This window comes from Sander lucioperca, chromosome 20, assembly GCF_008315115.2.
Source record: "Sander lucioperca isolate FBNREF2018 chromosome 20, SLUC_FBN_1.2, whole genome shotgun sequence".
NCBI classification, from domain to species: domain Eukaryota; kingdom Metazoa; phylum Chordata; class Actinopteri; order Perciformes; family Percidae; genus Sander; species Sander lucioperca.
In genome coordinates, this window is record NC_050192.1 from 8,584,048 (window position 1) to 8,589,220 (window position 5,173).

Consider the following 5,173-nt stretch of genomic DNA (forward strand, 5'->3'; position numbering starts at 1 on the left):
TCTCGATCTCTCTCGCTCACTGCATCAGTAGTCCACTGTGTGGCTCCCATCACAATGCCTGTGGTCACACCTCACCGAGCAAATCGTTCATTAGCGGAGATCACCCAGTGCCGCGGACACTGGGAAACAGAGTTGTGCAAACACACACGCTGAATATCACATGTGCAGCTTTTACACAGCTGCATGTGCACACGCACACAAGCTGTAAGCTGGTCAAATCTGAATGCAGCTGTTTTCAAGCACTATATTTAGACCTAATATAACTAGTGTGCTGATGTTGGCATTCTGGCTTTGCAAACAAATCACCCACTACTCCACAGAAAAATGATCTTCCTATTAAGTCGAACTTTAACAGTTAATTCCAATACTTTACAACTTGGGTCTTGTTTTGGTAGTTTTGGCATCATTCCGTTTGCTTATTATAAAATCCAACCCCATCGCCAGACAAGAACATCAATATTGGAATATTGTGTAAAACCCAGAATTATGTTCAATGGCAATAGTTTTAAAATTGTCTTTTTCTGCTATATCTTATAACAATACAAATTGTGGTTATGGCAAATGCACTTTAGTTAAGGTATGGTTAAGGTTAGTTTACTGTTAATATACATGCAAAAGTTCAATGCAGGTCTGACTGGAGGTGAACTCTGGTTACTGCATGAAAGTAGCTATACACCCATCTACCATCCCGATCTTCAAACCCTAACTTTCCACCATCCTACATATCTTGCACAATAACTTCCTGTGTTGGCACTAAATGTTGGCATTGGACATCAATCTGTGAGGTACAGATACTGGGCTGCCAAAACTACAAAATAAGCCCCAAGTTAAAGCATCAGTTTTATTAGTTTTCATCCCAGCTCTCTGAAGCACAGAACGACTCACGTCATGTCCAACCTGCTACAAAGTTTACACAAGGTCGCAGAGACTCACCTTTGACACAGTTTAACACAGTCCCTGACTGATGTCCAATCAATTGAAGGAGTCATTGTTGTGCACCAACGTTGGCACAACATTCCCCAGATCTTTGCTTCTATGATCCCTAGGAATTTCCTAAATATAGAAACAATCAGTGAACTATCAGCCCAAAGAAACATAATTTCCTGAGCGGTCCTGTCTGTGATGAGATCCCCTCTCCAGCTCAGCTCAGTCCCGCCGGCGCAGGCAACATCGCCTTAATAACATATTTCACCTTGACTCTCCTTACTATTATTACCACCTTTACTTTTACCCCGGTGAGATAAAAGACTAGTTTCCTTGCTACACAGCTGCTGCTTCTTCTATTTTTAAGTCAATGTATTGTCATGTTTTTAAATGGAATAATTGGAGTTAGATTGGACACACGTATGTGTCCAAAGCCAGTCTTTTAGGCTTTTGATACTTCATTATAAAGAATAAACTGTTTTGTGGTAGGAGCACACTTTTTTAGAGACAGTAGATATCGCACAAGGTTTGTTTAAAGACTGGTTTCATGCCCTAGAAGAAATCAAATCATTTCTGTAATAACTGTAGACAAGCGCTTCTTTCCAGCCTGCAGGTTTTGCTTAAAAGCAGTGAGAGATATGAAAGGTGAAATTAACTCCCATTCTGATCTCAGGACAGATTGAAGTATTTCTTATGAAGTTATGAATTTAGAACAGGATAAGCTGATCTTTAAACTGTGCCCGAGGACAAGCTCTAACAACAGATGACACAAGTATGTGTGTTCTAATTAAGGATCTTTAGTCTAGTGCCAGCTCAGTCTTTATTTACAACCCTTAAAGTGTTCTTGTCTTGTTTTTATTCTTTACATTTTAAATTATCCCTTTGCAGTAACACAAATATAAGAAATGACTGAGGGCAGACAACTTAACAAATATTTAATATTAAACATCACAATACTTGGTAGACCTTGACTGGAAGATAATAAAATGATTTAAAAAATTATCTTAAATACGTGATATATTAGTGTGTATATATGCATTTCTTCACAAGTGCATCAAATGACTCCTCAAATGTAACTTGTCCTTGTAACAGATATGAATACTGCTCGAAAAACAGTCATATGGTAATACGAGCTGATAAGATCAGATTAGTTGATCCACAGAAACTTATTCAGCAAGTATTTTGATGATCGATTAATCGTTTGAGTCCAGTTTTTCCACTAAAAATGCCAAACATTTCCCGGTCCCAGCCTCCCAAATATGAGCATTTGCTACTTTTTTTTTCTTTTTCCATATCATTGCAATTGAATATCTTTGGGTTTTGGACCGTTGGTTGGACAAAACAAGACACCTGAAGACGTAACTTTTGGAATTGTGATGAGAATTTCTCACCGTTCTGTGACATTTTATCCAATTAGTAGAGAAAATAATCAAGGAAATAATTGTTGCAGCTCTAATTGACAATAGATTATTTATTTCAACTGCTTTTCCCCTGCTGTGCGGTTATTTAGCTTCTACTCAAAGAAGCTCCAGTATCCCACTGTAATACTGAGAAAACGTCCACTTCTAATAGAAGATAACCTCTGCGGACCGTATCATGCACTTTTACACATATTCCTGTGTTATCAGTGTGACTAATGGCAGTGGACTTCAGTGTGTTAAAGGGACTTGTCATGCTTTCTCAGGTCTGGCCGGCATCTTGAGGACACAATGAAGCAGATCGCCGTCCCCCATAGAATACTAAGAATTCCATGTGTGTGTGTGTGTGTGTGTGTGTGTGTGTGTGTGTGTGTGTGTGTGTGTGTGTGTGTGTGTGTGACTGACATCCTCTCGTTGTACAGTCCACTAGCTCCAGCAAACGGAAAGTGCCAGACAATGGCTGATTGTGAGGTCAAAGAAAGTTTCTTTGTCTTGAAAAAACAAAACAATGGACTCTATCAATAGTTTATTGGCTCTGCCATCTACACGGACCCTGCCTAGAGCCCTTCTGCTGTCTTTTTATAGTGACAGCAAGGTCATGATGCCAAATCTCCCCAAAACTTTAGTTAAAAAGGTTTTTTTAACTTCTGCTTTCATTAAAAAAGCATGTTTTTGAGCCACCATCTGTGAATATTTGTTAATGATGGTTCACGTTCACAACAGACTGAGGTGTGTCATTAATCTAGGTCTTAGTAATATAATGGAACGGCAGCAGTCACGATATAAATGTGACTTTTGAAAGAAATCCATGCAGACATCACTATAGCCTACTCACGATACTAAAGTACATGCCTTTTATGAAGCAATTGTGACTATGAGAGCTCAATTTAAAGATGCATTTAGGAAAAAACTAAACTGATGAGAGCCAAAAGACTGAACCATGAGATTAAGTTTAAAGCTGTGCCATGAAGCAGAAGTACTGATACCTGCAATCTCATATATCTTGCAAGACTTGCAAGCCCTGTTATGGAATTTTACCTGATACCTGCCATCAGAAACAAGTACTCTCCGTGCCCATGGTGCACCCAAATTAACAATATCGCAGATTGTTTAAAACACAAAATGACAGCTAGAGCTTCCAAATGGGATATTGCTGCATGTGGGCTTGCCATCTGTAATCAATGACTGTATGTTTAATACATCAGCTCAGTGCACCTACTGGGGATTTAACAGGGTTTCCATACCAACAAGGAAGATTGATGGGATAAAGAAAAGCTCCTCCCTCAGACGACAGGTGTCGTACATTAACTACAACAGCTTCTAAGCATGTCATGAATGCAAATCACAACCCTCACATGGAGAAGGGTGAAAGATGGATGGAGATGAATAGAAGGTAGAGAATGATGGAAAAGACGACAGAAATAAAGAAATGGTGGATGAACATGCCCAGTGCTATGTGAGAATTAATGCTGCTTCCTTTGGGAGGTTTTGAGGGAAATGTATATATATATATATATATATATATATAAAGCAGCTGTTATTTATATTTTATATCAACAATGGATTAAGTAACTGTGTGTTTTTAGTAAAAAAGCTCTACACCACTGTACATTACCTGCACTGCATCAAACGGCAAACAAAATTAGCAACTAGAGAGCTAAAGGAGATGGTGGAGACCAAACTAGAGCTAGATGCAGAGTGGATATTGGGCTTATATTCACCGAGTGGCCAGACACATATGGCTCTAAATGAATGCATCATCAAGTTTTACAATGTACAGTTATTAGCAAGTCAGGTATTGTAACCAAAAGTCAGACAGACTCCTATTTAGCTTTACAGTTTACAGTTTTCATGTTCAGGATGAGCCAAAAACACATTTGATTCCACTGATTAGACTTGAGCTGAACATGATGGAGTTGTGCTCTTTACCATAAACTTCAGATGTTAATACCATTGAAGAACAAGAAGAAAAAAAAAACTGCTGGACAATGATTTGCTACGCCTTCCAAGCATGAGTAACAGTTACAGTATATTCTCAACTCCTTACGCTGTAGTTTGAGTTAAAAACAAACAAACATATCAATACCTGTATTTTAGATGGTTTTGCTGTGGTCATTTAGCCTTAATTGGCATTGTTGTCACCTGCTTCTAAAAACTCAAGTTAAAAGTAAAACGTGTGTGTTTTAATGCCTCAAACATGCTTCGGGAAATTTCATCCTATGCGTGAAGAGTTAGGAAGGCACATGATGCCAGGACGAAATCTGACAGAGATGAGTGAGTGGATTAAAAGGGAAAGACTGGGAGAAAAAGCAGGAAGCGGCAACGGAATTTCCACACCCTGATGTGGGTGGACCCCTCCTGCCCAGAGAACAGAGAGGGTACATTCTCCCCTCCTCCCCTCTTTTTCTTCTCTCCCAACTTTCTCTGTTTGCTCAGACAATAGGGGCCATGGTGAAACAATGCAAAAAGGAAAGGCAGGGGGTTTGTGCGGCAGCAATATGGGGGTGGTCTGAGGTGCTGAGAGGGGAAGACGGGTGAGAGGGCCTTGGAGCTTTATGGGGGGAGGAGGGGGGGGGGAGTGATTGAGGCTTTATTTTCCTGGGAGAGAGAGTTTTGATGAGGGGAATGTATAGAGAATCAGCAGGGATAAGGGGGTTGTTTAAGAGGTTGGGAGGATATAGGGTAGAGAGGGGTCGCTAGAGCTGAGGGTAACACAGTCGCATGGCCTCCAGGCTGAGGGTTGTGTTTTTGTGGGATTTAAACATTCTTCTGCCTGACTGAGCCTGAAAGTGATCGTGCTGAGCCAGGCAAAGAAAAGCTCTGGCTTTTTC